Below are 21,100 nucleotides of genomic sequence, written 5' to 3'. Positions count from 1 at the left end.
TTTGATTTTTTATAACTAGTGTTTGTTGAGAAAAAGTCTTTTCAGCACAAAGTAACAGTTTAAAAATGTTACAGAATAATTTTATGTTCTAAATACAAAATTTAATTTTATCTTTTCCATATGTTTGGTTGCAATAAGGCTATAAACAAAAAACGATTTTCAAAATACAAATTTATAAGCTTATAGATCTACCGCAAACGTTATTATCCCACTGAAAGGTGCATTTCAAGGGGAACTTAAGGTGAAGCGTCTAGATTTTACTTGATCATAAAATAGATCAATATAATTTTAAAATTAAAAGCATATTTATAGCAATTAAAAGTAAACACATTTTTATAAGATTCTTAGATATATAACTGATAACATTATTATGAAAAAAACAAAACAACTATTTATATATTGGCTATACTTTTACACTTTAGCAGTTTTTTTTGACGCGTTATTTTGGAGTAATTTTTTGTTTAAATGTGCTATCTTTAAAAATTAGAATTTTTAGTGCATTATTTGGGCTTCCCAGTGTGAATTTTGAAAATTTATTGTAACAGATAAAAAATATGGAGAATATATGATTGAATTTTTCTAAAGATGAATCAGGTATATAGTTAAAATCATATAACTTAGTCTATTTTATGTTTTCAATTTAACTATTTCTCATAAATGTATTTAAATCAAGTTTATCAGAATACCCTATTTGTTTTTTTGGTTTTAATAGTAAATCCAATAAAGTATATTTTTTGAATTCCAAGAAAGAACCTATACTAAGTAGGGCCACCATTTCATACATAAATAAGTGTATTTATATCTGGCTAACATATTATTTTGAATCAATCAGCAGTTTATCTACTGTTAGCTACCGGTCGAAAAATTCCACCTCTATACATTATATTTTTAGTAATATTGTCCATATTAGTTAAAAGTAGGCAAACTTAGTGGAGCCTGTATATTCATATTTTGTTTATTTATAGGTTAATTTAATTTTTATCGATTTAATCTATTAAGACGTAAAAAGCATGTGAAGAATATTGCAAAACTCCTTGATGCATCTTTTGACACTTTTCCTATCCATATACATCAACTACTCTTCTTCTCTCCAATAAGATGAGTTCAAGTGTCTTGAGGAGTGTTAAACTTGTTTGTATGCTTCCACTTCGTCCGGGATTTTTTACCCTTAACATATTTTTTATGACATTTTGTAACCACCCACCACATCCCAAATCATCACACATGGTATTATTCTTGTTTTGAAATTTGTAAATCGAACCAATTTGTTCGCCAAGATGTCATACTTTCTATATTTTTCATTCCCAATTATAGTTAAGTTATCAAGTCTAATTATATCTATTTCATTAAGCGTGATCATATTTCCTTTTTAACTCATAGAAAAATATAAGGTCTTATTGTTTGATCAAAATATCTGTTTTTATTCAGGTATCAACTTTTATTTCTGCATCTTCTTTTTCGCAGATCTCTTGTACTGAGTGAGTTCTGATGTTTTTGGTTTTCTTGAAGTTGTATCGTCTTGATAGAAGGAAATGAAGACATCTTACGATGTTATTGTGTCTTCGAGTGTAATAATGCCCCAAAATTTTCATGCATCTTATTGCAAGGTGATCAATTATTTACATGGCTTCGTTACAATGCTGGCATTTTATCCTCAAACCGAAAAACACATTTCTGTCTTGAATAAAACAGAATTTTCCTTTTTCACTTGGTTAAATTTTACCGCGTTTTATATATATTTATGATCCAAAAATATCAACTATATCGTTATTAATGGCTTCAAAAGGTTATTGATGCAATAGTTTTCCTAGAAGTTTGCACAATAGACCTCGTTATTGCTTTTCATCTATGTTCCAAAATTGATGATATTGACAGAATTTTATTTTTAAGATACTTTTCAATTAGTGAGGTACGTATCTTGTTATCCTTTTCTGGTTTAAATATTGCAGCCCTCTTCGGTGAACTGTTTTTACTGTTTTCAAGCAATTTTTTAGCCATTAGAACATATTCGCGGCTTGTAATTTAGTATTACATGGGGCACATCCCAGTTATTTCTTTTTATATATAATCTTTGTTTATTAATATACTAGAGGTGAATAGAAATAGGTTAAAAGCATCTAATATTATAATTAAAACATGTGCATTCTTCTCGTTCATATTTAAGTACGCTTTTAAGGTATAATATTCGTTTTATTACATGTTCATTATGGCTTTAAATAAATTCCCAGCATTAAGTTTAGTCTTACATTAACTTCCTATTTGATTTAATATTTGTTTTGCAATTATATCTAAAGTTTCTTGCTTTAGCTCTGATTTGCTATTATAATAAACCCAAGACTTTATAGTCTGCAGGGTCTTCTAATAATGTTGCTACATCTGCACATATTTCATGGTTAGTGGCAGACTTTTTTTGGTTTTTTCAAAGTCTACTGCATTAAAAAAGATTTATGTTTCGTCCGTATTGAGTTTAAGTCTTCCTGTAGTTTTTGATATTTTTTTTAATTCATCAATGAACAGTAGATGATTTTTCGTACAAGATTTTTATCATTCATACACTTACTCCCGGAAAGTGTTTATTTAATTTTCTGCTAAGTGAGCCCATGCATAAAACGAACAAAAAAGTGACAGGCTTCTTCTTGTAGTATACTTCAATGTATTTTTGTACATGATTCATATTTTAATTTAACCTTAGAGATATACTCCTTTTTTATATAATCTTTTTTATAAAAGACATTATCCAAGTGCTAAATTCATGTTTTAGATACATAATGCAAGTTTTTATTTCTATGGTGTCAAATGTCTTTTTACATTAATCTACGGTGTATATTGTTTCTTTAAATGCTCTTTAGTCATCGCAATATTGTTACTGGTTTGTTCATTTGATCCTTGGACGCACCTTATTGTTTCCAATTGATTTTTCGTGATCTATTCTTACGCCTCTACCATATATTTATAGATTTTAATAACCGCTTTTGTAGTTAATGTGTAAAAATTAGACTTACATGTGATTAGTCTGAATTCATTTCATATTTTGACATCCTATTTTGATATAAGATATGCTTTATCAAGGTGAAACTATTCTTTCGGTTTTTACAATCCCAAACATTCATCCGATACAATTTGTTTTAGTAATTTATGACTCTTCATCTATATAATGGAGAAACTTAATCTCCACTTGGTCAACCAGCTTTAGTTCAGCAGTGATTTTATTATATCATAAATTCAACTTCTGTTATGAAACTTATTTTGGTTCTGTATTTAGATTGGTTAAAATTGGTATTGGTACTCGTTATAAATTTTTTCAATGTAATTTTCCGTACCTCTTACCACATATTTAATCGAATTTTTTTTTGTATATTTGACGCTTTGATTGTATAGTTGTTATTTTCAATTAACCCTCTATAAAAAAGTCACCTATTAAGATAAAATAAGTTATTTTCTCAGGTAAAGTTACATCATTTTTTATATTGTTCTATCTTTTTGTGAGATATTCTGATCTTTTCTGAACCTTATTTAACATTTTTTTTTAGATGATCATATATGTCTAGAATTACGATTCTTGATCGCATTATTGATCTTATTTTTTTCACTAACTTCACTGCGTTTATTTTTATATAATTCTAGTCAGTCTCTTATCTTTCGAAAAAACACATTTTTTTGAAATATTTGAGTGTTATTTTCGGTTTATTTTTGATGCTTTTTTAGTTCTGTTGAGCGGGTTGCTACAAGGCGATAACATCAGAGATATTCTTAGGATTTAGGGTTGATGCATTTGTCCTCATTATCTTATTAATGGTTTGAAGAATATTAGAGACATCTTTGTTTTACGGAATTCTAATTGTTCTTGAAAATTTAGGGATGTTTGTGTTTATTATGATTTCGTATATTTCATTAAATTTTCTTCTACTTAAGTCGACTGGCTACATTATTCAGGTCCAAAATCGGATGGTTCCGTTAATTTTAGTATTTATGTGTTTTTGATTTTTTCAGCATCAAATTGTTTGACAACCTAATTTCCTCCATTTTGGTCTATTAATATTTTCATCGCTTTTTTTAGTTCCTGTTGGGACGAATTACATTGAAATTCCTCGTTTTAATATTTATGGGGTTTGACTTATCTGAAGCGTTGGATACGATGAAAGCTAAATAGTTTTTTTTGCATAGACATCCTGAACCCTTACATGCAAAGAATGTTTTTGATGTGAAGATCGATCTTACTTCAGATATCTCGTTGTTTTTTTATAGGTGATATGCGCATATAACATTGCCACCATGCTATATTGCTGGGTTACAACCGGGGTTTTGCATTATTTCTCTTTGTAGTGCTCTGATTCTGGTTATTCTGTTTATATAATATTGAAATTCTTATTTAGAATTGGTTATTTTAATTGTTTAGTTTTCTTTTTGTGTTTTAGTTGTATTTATTGGCTCTTGTTGTAAATATAATGCCAATCTTAATTTGTACATCATTCGCTGAATTATTCTTACTTATTACTTGAGAATAAATACTTTTAATATAAAATGTGTTTGAATTGTAGTATAAAAAAATCATCTAAAAGTTATATGAATTTGTGGATTCTAATCTTTGGAATTATTGATCAACATGTATTTACCAAATACACTTTCTGCCATTTTATCTTCAATGTTTCTTTTCACAAAGTAAACACAAAAATTTCTCCTATCATCTATAGTAAACATTTAGACTTGTTTTTTAGAATGATGGGAATAAAATACGATACTTATATCGAAATATTTAATTACATTATAGATAAAAATAAACACATAGAACCAGATATAAACTATATTAAGCTTTAAATTGGTTTTTATATTAAAGCAATTAGCCACATTTCCGTTTATAATTTAAATGCATATATATACCTGAGTTATCTCGGTCTCGAAATTTGTCTAACAAAAAATTTATCTGAAATACGAATTGGTACAATAAGTTTTTTGATTGATTTAAAATCATTTTTAGCATTATAATTCATTTTTTATTAGAAATTCAGAATGTAAAATTGATTGTAAATCGAAAATATTTTCAAGAATCTATTCAATCATTAAAACCTTCAAAAGAGGAATTATTCTTGAGACAGATAAATTTTAGTAGCTCAAAATTAAAATATAACAAAACATCACATCTTTATTCGCATTTTTTTAGCTCAAAATATGTTTCATATGAATTCACAAAAAATAACAGCCCCGTATTTTGTAATTTTATCTTTCTAATATTTCTGACATGCAGCAAAATTGAAAAATACATATATATATACTGAACATCACTATATATTCTTGTTTTTGCAGCTGATCTAAATAATTTATATCATACTATTTCAGGTAAAATAATCCGCTATAATAAATAATATAAGGAAATGCTACACAGACTAATGTTATTTATGCAAAAATTTAGAAGCGTATCAAGTTTATCATTTATAAATAATTTTATCTCGATTCCATGAAAAATGAAGATGACATGTTGTGAGTATTCTTTCGTATATTATAAATTAACAACTTTGAACGAGCGACAGCATGAAATTTTTTTTGGGTCTTTTGTTGTAAATATTCCACAACAATTCAGCTGGATATTAATAGCCGGAGTATGGGGAAAACACCTCGCAAATATATACATTTATGTTTTTTAATTAGCTATAAATGCTAGTATTAAAACACCTGTTTCGAAAAGTTATTGATCTTTTCTATACAACAGAAAAAAGGAAATATATATATGCGCTTATGTATTATATTTTTGTATTTGTTATGGGATTATTTTTTCATTTGAGCAGATCCTTGACCCGATCCTAAACGTATACTGTTTAGAACTTAATAATACAACAAAAGATAGTTTGGGAATTCAACTGCAAGAAAATGTAGCCATATATCAATCGCTTAATTTCAAAACTATAAAAAGGAGAAATTTCAAGTTTAAAGGCAATAAATTTAAATGTTTATAAATTTCAAAATAAAAAAATGTAAATTTAACAATTACCAAGTGAAGCTATGTTTTTTAAAAAGAAAAAAACTGTATTATTTAATGAAAATTAGCTTTTTATTACCCATCAAACATATAAATAAGGCTTTATACATCTTTACTAATACAAAAATCTTTTAAAATGCTATGAGCGGCTTTTCAATATATTTTTCTTGAATAAATATACAGCATTAAAAATACAATCCAAAATTTTTTACCACCTGCACTTTTAAAAGGATGCATAATCGAAATTAAGATAGATTGATGTGCGCGAGCATAAAAAAATTAGCCACATGAAATTTTGAGAAATCTTAACGCACAAAGTTTTCAAGAAAATATTTTCAAATACAAAAAAAAAATACTTATTTATGTTCGCAAGAAGTATTAATTCGAAAATAATTAAAAAACACCTGTAAAAACTTTAATTTTACCAATTGAAATCTATAGTTGTACGATAAAAAGATCAAGAAGCCTAAAAATAAGTAGTAGATAAATATCAGGAATGGCATTCCATTGACTCAAACAAGAATCAGTTAAAGTTTTGAAGTATCTGATACAAAAAGATGCTGCGTACAAGCTTTTTTTATATTACATGTATATATAATTAATTTAGGCTCAAAATCAAGGAGATTTTGAAAAATAGCACACATTATATAGCTTATGTTTATTTCTTCAATTATAAGTAAGAGTTCTTTTAAAGAAAAACCGACTAGTACAATACAAACTACAAAATTTTAGAAAAATATAATTCAAAAAAATTTACCGAGATAAAAGAAATAAAGAATGTTCATAATAAAAATGAAAAAAATGTAAGAGAAAAATCGATAAAAAATGGCATAAAATAACTTTAAGCGCAATGGTATATTTAACAAAAATTCATTAAAAGAAAAATATTTTAATAGTAGTTGGAATGCAGACACATGGAAAAATGTACATAATATTAAGAAAATATACCAATAAGAAAAGTTAAATACTGACATACTAGATGGGGAAAATATCGTCTAACATAAGAAAAAGAACAAAAATTATCACAAAAAAGCGAAATCTGTTTGAAAAGCTAAGAATACATACTTGAAATATTTAATTTAGTTTATGGGAAGTTAATATGCCTAAATTTAGATAAAAACGTAGAAGTTTCATAACTAATTTAAATATGTAAATTAAGATTGCAAAATAAATTATGAGATAGATTCCAAATTAATATGCAGGTAAATTTTTTTTTGGTATAGTTCTCTTTAAGTTTACATTAAATCTGGGCAAATATTCCTAGTATTTTTTTTATTGGGACCTGTATATATTCACGTTTCGTTAAGCACAGCAACTTCAATACATTTTTAGTAACCAAAGATTCGGTAATTAAATTCTAAACCAAGCATAAATCGTCTTTTACTAATAAAATCCTATATAGAACGCATCATATTTTATTTTGCTGAATAAATTATATGGTAAACATTTAACACTGTTATGATATTTCTTAGTATTCTTTCAGGAATAAAAAACCATACTATTACGTTTTCACAAATAAACTTGTTATTTAAAAACATGATATTAAAAAAATTACGTGGCAAATGTCTAATTTATAAGCATTAGCAATAAAATTCTTATATATAAAATAATATGAGTTCTAAAGATAAAATAATAAAATACCAACACAAGCTTTAATTAGCTTAATTCAATACTAAGATTATAAAGACTTGCAAAACACAAAAAAAAGGTATTATGCAATTTTTTGATAAGAAAATACACAATTGCATGTATATTTATAGTACAATACAATTAAAGCGTATTTAAACAAAAGGATATGCTCAAATTTAGCTTAAATCGTGTAAATAACATTAGACCAGCATAAAAAATATTTCCATTTGCATTTAAAGTTAGTTTTGCTATGTTCTTGAAAGAAATGCTTACATAAGACATGTAAACTTAAGAATAGGACCTAAAATTTATTTACATGATATTTTACACAAAATTAGCAGTAGAAAGTGATGATATGTCTTTTGAACATATTTGAAAACAATTTAAGATTATCAATTCAATGAAAGAATCTATTACAAAATTTATTATATTTAAAATGTGAGGAAACTATTATTATAAAAGTTTTATTCATCGTTTTATATTTTAAAACAAGATAAATATGAAAACTAGATTTTTTATTGCGTATTAACTATAATTTATGCCAGAAATATCTTTTTGATAGTGTGAAAATACAAAAAAGGCAATCTGATTGCAAAACAGAGAATAAATAAATATCTAAAACTATTGGAAGTTGTATAATGGATTCTGAAAGAAAATGAAGAAACATTTCAACTTATAAAATGGATTATTTTAAATAAATATTTCTGAGTAATTCATACTATATGTTCAATTTCAAAAGGGTTAAATAGTGAATAATAATTAGAACGTACGTGGCTTATTTATAGTATTAGTTGATAGACGATATATTATTTTTGAATGAAGAAACAATTCGATTGAAATAAAGATTTTTATTCTAAATTTATAATAAAATTTGGTGGTTTATATAAATCATAAATGTAGATAAAATAGATGTTTGATCCATAACAGAATGGTTCTATTATAATAAACTTAAATTTAAAATGATCATTTATTATGTTCGTATTTTTCAGCCCAAATATTGTTACAAGGTGATATGGATGGTCAGCATTTCAATTAGATTCAAAATCAAACAAAAGAAAGAGCATTATACGATTTTTAAACTACTTTAATTTTTTTCTTGAAAATTCTTAATATATATTTGTAAATTTTTATAAGATTTTAAAAACTCGATGATATGAAAGTAATGTATAAAAAATTAATTTTTCAAATTTAGTAGAAACAGACCAATGATTTCATTTTAAACTTTGTATCAAGTTTAAAGTTTTTCAAAGGGTGAGGTATCGAAGAAGATGCAAACGAATCAGATATAGCCAAGAGTATTGGTATGATGTGTTCACAGAAAATCAAAAGTTAGCCGAGAGAAAAGATCTATGATTACAATGCCAAAATTAACCCATAAATAAAAATTAGTATCGAGTTATAGAAATATACCGTCGAATTAATAGATTTACATATCTTTTATGGAACAAACACATCATTGCAATCCGATAAGAATTTTTGATTTTCAAATTTATAATATTCATGCTATTCATATTCTAAATTAAATTTTAATTAGAAAAAAATAGCAGCTTTAAAATAAAACATCAGACAAGAACAACTAAAACTACGGAAATATAAAAAATATGAACATATCGAGCAAAATGTTGATCAACAAATTTTTCTTCCTGATTTTTATTCTTCAATCTTCAAAAAGAATTTCGATAAAAGCTGCGGGGACAAACAATGTAGCGAGAATAGTAAAAAAAGACTCGAATAAAGATAGAATAATTTATGAGAAAGCTGCGGGGACAAACAATGTAGCGAGAATAGTAAAAAAAGACTCGAATAAAGATAGAATAATTTATGAGAAAGCTGCGGAATCTGAAAATAAATTATATAATGGCATAAAAGAAGTTTACTATCATAAAAAGGTAAGGTTTTACCATATATCAATGTTGCATGTCGAAAATTTCATGGCTCTAGACCGACCAAACAACAAACATTCATTCGCCTTGGCGAAAAATCGAATTAATGCTGTTGATAAAGCCATAGAAATAGAAGAAAAGAAGATTAAATTAATAATATCTAAGATAATAAAACACCACGAAAATTCAATTAAAGTTACTGAACATCATTATGGCTCTAAAATGAAAAGAAGAGTATTTCCAAAACAGACAGAGGAACACAAAGAATATCTAAAGCGTGTTCTTAAAATTCGTAATAAAAGGTGGCTGGATAAACTTATTAGTGATATCAGAAAATGTAAAGGAAAAAAATTCTGCGTTCATGATTATTGTTTTATAGAAGAAATGAAAATACATGAAGAAAAATCCGAGGGAATAATTTATTATGATAATTTTTATTTGAAGTATTTTGATTTAAAAACTATGAAGATATATAATGTTTGTTTTAGTAAAGAACATAATATTTGTATTAAAGTAAAAAATAGTAGTATGATGATGGTAATAAAGTACATAAATATAAAACCAGACGAAGTAATGAGTTTTTTTGAAGTTTGCATTGCCCTGCGATATCATAAATCTACGGAATCATCCCAGGAGAAAAAGACATCTTTTCTATACGTTAAGACATATGAACATCCATGCTACGAGAATAATACCAAAAAACAAACGTTCTTTGAAAAATCCCAGCCTTATTTTAACCCCGGTTTTACACATTGCAGTAAACCAATTGTTTGTGGAATTAATTGTTTCAAACATTATATTCCTCCACGGACTTAAGATAAGACGATAAAGAAAATTAAAGTCTTAACAATTTAAAAAGCAACATTAATTATGAAAAATAAGACATGTTAACCATAAACATGAAATTTTTCAATATTTTTTTTGTATTTAACTTTGTTAAATTGCTAAAATAATTTTTAAATTTTAAAAAAGTTCTAATATATATCTAAAATTAGCAGTTAAAACTAAAACCCCGTTATATATTTATTGGGTACTAAATGATATTCGATTTTTCTACAAAAATCAAACCTTTTTATTGATTTTTTTGGATCTGATTTCTAGAAAATAAAATATATACAAAAGAGAGAAACATGCCCATTCAGAAAATAAATACAAATCATAGTATTAGACTTTAATTGTTACTTTCAAACATGAATAATTGATTTTAAAGATTACAAGTTTTAAAAATAATACAGGCAGCTATTAGGACTGTTATACAATCAAATAGAACACATGTTCTTAAACTACATATTGAACAACCTAGTTATTTTTTTGTAAAAACCAGGATAGAAGATAGATTTAATCCTTGTAATTGATAAAGGTTGATACATACTGTTAAAGGAAGAATTAATGCCTAAGCAAAGGTTTAAAATAGTTAACGAATGGTAAAGAAAAAATATATGTTCTATACTAATGCCGGGTATTTTTTTATCAGATCATATATCAGGATTACGAAAATACGGAAATTTAAGCATTAATATATTTATAGCCCAACAAAAATACATTTTTGTTGCCCATTTTTAAGAAATTTTACAATTAAAAATATAGAATTTCTATATTTTATAGCAAAGAATTTGAATGGAATAAATATGTGATCGAATTTATCATCAATTACACACTCGAAAGACATGTAATAGTATTTTTTTTTTTTTCGTACAAGAAATTTTTTGGTTGGCTTTAAATATACATATACCATTTTATATTCATTTCTCATGTTTGAAGAATATATATAAATCAAATGACTTTTAAATCTAGCGAAAAATGTGAATATGTAGACAAGACGTAAAACAGCCCGGCGTAAAATATAAGACATCACTAAATAATAGATCAAAAAAACCTGTAAATAGAAGTCTAATTTATGCAATAAAGACGATTATTCACACCCAACTCACTTATAGAGGTATTTATTTTTATTAGTGAAGAAATCGTAATATTATGGACGTCATTCGCTAACTATGGAACTTATAGCTAAATATTTTCAGAAAGATATCTATATCTCAAGTGAATATTTATAAACGCGATTTTAATTTTTTTAAAAGTCGCGTTTTACTATTCTTATGATCATATCTTGATCTTGTCTGAAATCAGATTTTTTTCTTAATGTAATATATAAATTAGATCTATATAATTAATTTAATATAGAATAACCTTTTTATTATTTGGTTTGAATCGGTAAAAAAATACCCTTTATGCAAGAATTGTACTAAATTAAGTTTTCCATGTAAATTATCTATTTCTAATGGTATTTTTAACCATATTACCTTGATCTGAATGTTAAAAATAAATATCTTTTAAAAATAGACATAATCATTTTTTCAATCCAAATAAAACACAAAGTTCTGATCATAACTAAACTTTCATCTTCTATAAGCAAAGGTTATTTTCTTATATTCTAATTTTTTTCATAACCGAAATTCTATTATTACTTTTTTCTTCTACAAATTTACATTATTCTTAAAAACAGCGTAAATTTTTAGCTAAACTGGTAAGATAACACTCGCGGGGAATTCTTTAGTCTTATATATACATTTTATTTATATAGATTAAAACGTAGAGTATAAATAAGTTCAGATTTTTCCATTTATGCTTAGAAATTTTTGCGCCATGATATGATTTTCTTATTTAAAAGCAATCACTTATTTTAAGCTGGATTAATAAACACGCAGATCTTAAAAAATTTATTTTATTTTTAATTGCATAAAAACACAATGTTTATATCATAGAAAAAAAAGGTACCATAAAGTAGCGATTTATACATCGTAAATAAATATCCATGTTCATTATACATGGATTTTATTACAACAAAAAAATTTCAAGTTAGTATATATTTTTGCAGTTAAGCTTAAACGCGAAGCTAAAAGTTATAGAAAAACCTTGAAAATCTATATATATAATTATAAATGTTTTTTATTTTATGGCAAACTTCCGGTTATTTAAGGAATCGGGTTGAAAATGTATTAAACACTAAATATACTGTGCAACTAATTTATATAAAACGTTTAGAAAGCAAAATATGGCTGTTTTGAAGACATACATCATTGATAAAGATTTATTTGGCTTATATTTTTTATTATATTACATGCAAAAGTGTATATAACATATTAAATAAAACTTATCATGTTAAACTTATTTTAAATATCATACTTTACATCCTGTCAAAATAATTGATTCAATAAAATAATTTTCTGCAGCATCACTTCCTTCAATTGTTTGCTATATTACTTTTTACCCAAGATTATTTCTTTTAAACACATTTAAGGATTCTTATTTAACAATTTTCATGATAAAAAATTTTTAATTCCTTTCTAGTAGCAAATAAAAAAACGCATGAACACTGATATACTTATATTATCTTCTTAAACGAAAAATTCACACGAGTTTATAAAATTAATATGTGCCATAAATTTAGTAAGCTAATAGAAGCGTTAAAAAAGGACAAATTTTATAAGTCAGTAATATTAAAACTCACAATTGAAAACTAAATATGCTATGATGGAATATTTGATGTAATAAAACGAAAAATACAGTTTTGCATATATTTTTTATCATAAATTCTAGACGTGTAAATTATTTCTCATAAGAAAACGACCAAAATATTGATGTTAGGTATTTTTCTTAGTTGCAAGTTATTATATTACATGGAATGATTTTTATAGCTTGGATTTTTGTTTTCGCTTTAATTGTATATTTTTATATCTTAATTTTAAATATTTATCAACTTTGTTTTTCTATAGATTAAAAATGAGAGAAAAAAACTTTCTATTATATTTAACACTAAAAACTGCGATATTTTATTATTGGAAGGTTTCCTCAGTAGTTATAGTAAAATATTATGCATGGGGGCTCAGTATTATTATCATAATGAGGACAGATTTTTCCATTGATAAAAAAATCATAAGAATGATTTATTCATACCTTTTATGTTTTTTACCAGTGTTTATCTTTCGTAATATTTTGCTTGATAAACGAAGTGATTAAAACTATTTAGGGTAAATAAAAAAACATTTTTATTTGGATTTAGACTTAAAATATATATAAAAATATATAGAGTAGATTTTATTACTGATGGGTTATTTTTAAGATCTAATAAAAAATAATAAATTTTCTTTTAAATCAAAAATATAGATTCTACCAAATTCGTAGTTTAAAATTGTTTTCGAATTTTCTTACCTTTTTTACTTCTGATCTATAACTTATCGATATAGTACTAAAACCTTCTGGCTATGTTAAAACTTGCATTTTTATATCGATATAACAATCAAAACAGGCAAGGAATTAAATTGAACCCATACAATTTGAAATAAAAGAAGGAAAAAATGACAGCAATATTTAAAATGGAAAATGTAATTTTTGCAATAAAAAAAACACTATTAATCTAAGTGAAAGATATAATCGAGCCTTATTGGATAACTCGCATAAAAAAAACACAGATTACAAAAAAAGATCTTTTAAAATAGGAAAAAGTAGAAAATATAAGATATTATCTATGATGCATAACTTTCTTATTACAAAAAAGATTATTTGAAAATTTAATAAACTCAGAATTTGTATGTATACACGCAAATAAATATATCAAGATGCTATGATTATATATATATAATGAAATTTTTTTCTAAATGCAAAAAAAATAGCTTCTGGATGATTCTTTATTTTTCTCTTAGGATATGAATGTGCTAAACCATTGCAGACCAATATTAAGTATTAATTCATAATAAATAAGAACAAAATTTTAGTGTATTTTGATGTGAGTCAAGATTATTGTAATTTTTCATTGAAAAAAATATCATAAAAAAAAAACTAATAAAGCTGGAAAATATATCGCAAATCGTGCATGTATGAGAAAATAGGCATTACAAAATATAAGATGCGATTTTACATGATTTTTAAGTGCATAATTACCCTCCTATTTTAGCGTATATTTATATATACACTTTTTTAAAAAAACAAGCTTATGTACTTTTAACAATGGATCTCTTGTATAATATTCTACATAATTTTTTAGTTTTCTATTTTATATACCAATGTAATCCCGGATTCGCTATTTATGTGTTTATGGGTTTATTTGGTTCATAAATTTCTTTTATTTGGCTTTGCACACTTTGTATTTGAAACCATGCAATATTGATGGTTTTGGACCTTTCCCTTATTATCGTATTTCATTCTATTTATGTTAAATGACCTATTTTGAAATCAAAATGCGCATCTAACCATGTTAAAGTTACAAAAAAAACTATGATTTTCGCCTTTCTAATTGTTTCTTGAATTATGGCTTAATCATTAATTTTTTAATCCACTTAAATCAAATATTTAGGTAAATGTATGATCTATAAAAATAAAAACATATTATAAAGAGGTTTATTCAGCAATAAATAAATCGTAAATATGTTTACTGCACATTATAAAATCCAAAAGGCTATCTAAAAGGATTGATTGCAGAAAATACAAAGCACATGTTTATAAAAAAATTACGAAGTTTTAACAATTTCGTATTTGAACCCCATTGAAAGTGGTCGAATGCATGATCTATAAAAAAAAAGTATATTTCAGTGCATTTACACTAATTATAGATAGATAAATTTTATTTTTAGAAACCAAAGACGTCAAAGGTATTCAATATATCAGTTTATAACCAGATGGGTGTCATTTAAGATTTCTGATCTATAGTTTTCTAGGAAAATCTGCATAATATATCTACTAATGGTGCATCAACAAATCTTAAGTGCATACAATCTCGGCAGTATTAACGAGAAAAAGAAATATGAACAGAAGAAAACCTTATCAATTGACACCAAAACATATAATTCACACATGATAACAATTAAACTATTTAATGCATATATATTAACCGTTTACGCATTCTAGAATGCTCATATATTTTTTTACACGCCATAATCGTATGCACCACCTTGAGTGGCGCATAATTATGAACCCTTACAATTACGGATTGCTGAAAAGTGGGTTTATTCAGCATAAAATACAACTTTAAAACTGAAATTATTATAAAGGCAGTGGAAGAAAATTCATAGCGAAACTTAATCATAATTATTGTTTTAATTCTATTAAAATCGATGAAATTTAAAACCAAAAAAATTAGAGGATAGAATTTTTTTTGCAGATTAACTATAAATTCCAGACGAAATCGACAAAAGATTACTAAATTTAAAGTAATCGATAGTTTATACGAGAGTAGTATTCCATAGAACGTATTAGCAAATCTTAGGAATATCTAAATAATACTGGAATTACAATATCAATAATCATGACTCGAATGATATGAAAAAATGCTTAAACACGTTTAACTCATGAGAGAAACTTATAAACAGATTCAAAAGAGGTTTATCATAAAATAATCACAAATTTTTTAGAAAGAAAAATCGAAATAAAAAAATGTTATAAATATAACTGTATTTTTACATATATATTTAATAGAAAGGTTTTACTAATAAAAAATATAAGAAACCATAGAAAAATGTGTCAACACAGTAAAATGCTGGATAGCAAATTATTGTTAAAGCTCTATATAAACAAAATAGATAAAAATGTGAAAAAAACGAAATATCGAGAAATATTCTAAAGAAAAATATGCACTTTAGCAAACTACAATGCGAAAGCTTAAAATATATAATAGTAGCTTACTATATAAAAAATATGCGAAAAAAAGCAGAACAGCATATGAAATTTATAAAATAGCAAGATTGAGCCGGAAAAAAATATAAATTTATGTTACGTACTTGACAAGGGGAAAATACGCGATTTAGATGGAGAAATTTTATTGCTTTTAAGCATACAATCCGAAATGTTTTGAAAAGAAAATTGACTCATCATTCTATAAGTCTTCGTCTTAAATATAAGTAATATTTGGCTTATGTTCTGCAAAATATTTTTGAAAATAGAACACCATATAATAGTCTATATATCATAATTGAAAATCGAAATTCTATCTGAATTGTTATGTATAAAGCGACAACAATGAGCTATCAAACAATAACCAATATCACATCCGTTTAATAAGAATAAGGTAACAATGAATTTCATTCTATATAGATTTTATGATGTGTGTGATAGAATAGATCATTATTATCTGATGATGTATATAGAAGAATCCAATAATAATATACGCAGAGTATTTGTAAGTCTAATAGCGTAGAAATAAAAAATTTATCCATATTATACTCTAAAGAAATTTTTGATATAAAAAACCCCCAAAACAGGTCTTAAGTTGAAATTTATGAAGAAGAACTAACACAATCTAAACATATGGATTTTTATAAAAATAATGACCGTTTTTCGTAATTTTTTTTATTTTTTTTCGGTACTGAACTAAGTTAAAAAATCGCTAGAAAAGCTTAAAAGATCGATCGATAGTGATAACATCGAGAGTATGAATTACACTTGTTGTAAATGTTAAACTACCGTTTAAATACATAAAAAAGGCGCTGTGTAAATTTAAAAATTAAATTCAAACGTTAAAAATATTTTGTTCTTTTTTTCAAAATTCTTAAAAATAAATGTGGGCAAAGTTGTTAGTTTTAATTGAAAATCGAGATGTAAAGTTAAAAAAAAGGTTAAAAAAACAGATATATATAAATTATACAACAATAAGTGATAATGGGTGGTTCAGTTGCATTATTCAAGCACATGAAACAATATTTAACAACAATTCTAAGTAGCATCAAGGAATAAGATGAAAAGATCCGACCTTGACTATTGTAGACAAAAGATAACAACCTTGACTATTGTAGACAAAAGATAAAAACCTTGACTATTGTAGACAAAAGATAACAACCTTGACTATTGTAGACAAAAGATAACAACCTTGACTATTCTAGACAAAAGATAACACATAGCGTAGAATTTTTAACGTTGTTTCTAAAATATCTAGATCCAACCAAATAAATTTCATTAAAAGAGAGGGCTCAGTAATGTACACGGATAGAAATACAGAATATGATCATACGCATAAAATGGCTATGAATATAAATCGATAATTTAGCTGTATAGTTCATTTGATACAGACAATTTCGTTCATTCTCAAAATGTTGAGTTTAACAATATCAAGCTGAAGAACACATTAAAAAGTTGAAAAGTCAAAGTTTATGCTAAAATACAAATTATTGTAAGTAATAATGTTTTTTAATCACAATAAATTTAAGGTCTATGGATCTCTCTTTGAATTAATCAAAATTTAAGAATGAACTAAGATTCATTTTTATAAATATTATACTAAATACAACTGTTTTTTTATTCATTTTAACAATAAATTTTAAATTTTTTTGTCAAACTTTAACTAGATTTAGGACATTTTAATTTCACATTTTCGTATGAGCTGGTCACAAAATAGCATGAGTCGTATATTGTATTGTTAGAATACCAATTGATGCAGAAACATAAGCAACAAAAAAAGTATGTAGGAAAAAACTTGAACTTATAAGTCTTGGGGGAAGAGAAGCATTGAATAGAATTATAGACATGATAAGTTAGAAGAAATAAGGCCAAATATGTTCTATAGCGCAATCTAAAGTTTTCCCCTGATCAATTTTAAAAACCATTTAGCCCATAAATTAAAGTGCATCAAATTTATAATAAATTATCGATAGGGGATTTTTCTTTTGATCAGAACTGTAGTATAATCGCGTCTGGGGGTTGACAGATACAAAAAATAAATAGTCAGATATAATATATAAAATGGTTGTTTTATATCTGAACTGACGCGATTTTGACATATATATGAATTAAAGAAATAATAGGGTTGCTTTTTTACGCATATTATAATTAAAATAGTTTCAATGTTGTAAAAAGCTTGATCAAAATGCGCCCAAGTCCAAGTATATATCTTGCAAACATGTAATAAAAATAAGAATTGTATTATAAGATATTGCTCTTCACATTAAATATGAAAATATTTAACTTTAGTGTTTTTAATTTGCTTGTGATCACATTTTGAGGCGCTAAAAACACTTGCTGCAATTAGTAAAAACCATATATTATGTTTTTGATTTATAATATAGATTCTTTTAAATGATATTATCGAACGATTTAGACACAATAATTTCATAAAGAAACCATAAAATACATAGTAAACTTATCATTCTAATTTTTTTACGGTTATAATCATAATATTCATATATTATTGAATCAATTATATAAATATTACTTTCAAAACGTCTATTGATAAGATTAATAAATGAAACAAAATTTTAATAAAAATTTACGGCACAAGTAATTCTTAAAGTTGTATTTTCAGAAAATATTTTGTTGAAATAATATAACATTTCACATGAATTTATTATAAAAAACCAATTTTTGCTCCCCACAGAACCTGTAGACGCCTTGTAAAAATTACATGCTTTAATTCTTATTAGAATGCCATATTTATATTTTATACGCCAATTATGATTTATACGCTATATAAAACTTGATAAGCGCGGTAAATAACATTAGTATTTTGTCGTATTCATTTCAATCTTTTTAGAAATTTTCATATTTAATAAAAAAAAGATATTATTTCTAAATGTAAAGATTTAAAATAAAAAAAATATAAAGCTAGTTTTAACTATCAATAAGAGTTCTTAGATATAAAAAAACTTCTTATAATTAGACTATAATTTTTTTTGAATCTTTACATTTACAACAAAGCTTATAAATTACTATCGAGCCGATAGAACATAACCTTCGACTAATAGTATAGTTTTGAATTCTTTTAAATTGATTTTTAGAAATATTTTTTTATTAAATTGTTATTGCCGCTGAATAAATAAAAAATTTGGATTCTATTATTTCTTGTGTGTAATTTTTAGAATATTTTAATCACAAGTTTTTATGATATTTACTTTCCCTTACTATAATTTTATCACTTTGTTTTTTTTTATGGTCAACTAAAGTTTTAACGCCATTTTATACAAATATGATAAATTTCTATAATTAAAAAACAAAAGAAGATTATCTAAAGACTAAAAAAAGTAAAATTCAAAAATTAGAGCACCCTAGTAAATATCAAGATAATATTTTTATAGTAGATTTATATAACATTGCCTAAATGTGGCGTTTTTAGTTAAAAAATTCAATATATTTACATTTTCTAAACACAAAAGGAGTTGGAACTCAGAAAATAGCGTCATAATCACCGAAAATTTCATTAATACCATAATTTTGCATTTTTAAATAAAAACGAAAAATGATTGTAGTAACTTCACATGGTCACAGCTAGTATTTTTTTACCAAGTTATGTCACATAATAAATTTTATTAATATTAAAATTTACTTTATGTGTTAAAAAAACGTTTTATAGATAATAAAATTATTAAATTGAGATGAGAAAACAAATATTTAGCCGAAAAATTACAATGCTAAGAGTATAAGAGTTCTAATAGCATGCAAAGAATGTAAATGATAAAAATCGTTCGTTTACAAAATAAGCACGGAGGATCAATTATTATTTAAAAGCAGGTTTAGCATTTTTCTCATTCTTTATAATGCGTAAAGTTTTATATGAAAAAATTATAAAAACAAAACTTAACATCCCATAAAGAAAAAAACAATATATCCAAACAATCCTGTATATTCATATTTTATATGGTAAAAACAAAAAATCTAGGGTTACTTAATAGATATCTTTTTTTTTGTAAAAAAATAGCATTCTATAGTATTAAATTTTAGTTCGGTTTTAATGTAAGTTGTATTCCTTTCATGATCTTAAAAGACATAAAAATAGTAATTGATAAGACTTGATTAGCCCTATTCCAGAATTCACCAAATATTTTTGTAGTTTTTACTTTATATATATGATATTTAAATTTTATTTTATCGTTTTTATTATCTTTTAAGGTAGACTGCAGAAGCCACATAAACATGTTCTTATTTTTGCAGCATATATTTTGTATTTATATTCCCATTTATACCAAATTTTGGATTTTTGCTAAATTCAAAAATATACAAAAAACGAAGTTGTAATTTATCATCAAATATTATGGTGAATATATGAAAATTTTATAAAACTCCTTGTATTTTATATATTTCTAAATATTCATATAAAATAAACAGTTTTTATGTGAAGAATAACGCATTTTAGGCATATAAATTACAACCATATGTTGTTGTATATTTTTATGGTTTTAAATTGAGTTCTATGATACAGATTTCATTATTTAGCAATATTTCAACTGCTATAAACTAAGAAATAAACACATAAAACAACATCAACTTACATTATAGATATTAGATAGACCAATTCAATACTACTGCATAATATTTATGCATGGTGCATATAGATACGCTAGATTTAATAGTCGATAAAGTTTGAAGGATTCTTTGAAAATTAATAAATAATATCATTGAAATGTCAAATAAAATTTTTTGATGTTTATGTATACAAATGCATATTTTAACATGTATTGTGATGCTAATCTTCTCTAAATACATTCGAAAAAAGAAAAATGATATATTATTGGAAAAACAGAAAAAAATTAATTTTTTCAATGTCTCAAAATTATATGAATGAAAATGTGAGATAAAATGATTTTAGTTTGAATTTGTATAAATAAAAACAAAATATATAGAAAATACACTTTAAATTTGATTA

Source organism: Rhyacophila brunnea, unplaced genomic scaffold (assembly GCF_057557595.1).
Source record: "Rhyacophila brunnea isolate RB1 unplaced genomic scaffold, BYU_Rbru_1.0 scaffold_38, whole genome shotgun sequence".
NCBI lineage: Eukaryota > Metazoa > Arthropoda > Insecta > Trichoptera > Rhyacophilidae > Rhyacophila > Rhyacophila brunnea.
Note: the sequence above shows the minus strand (reverse complement) of the source record.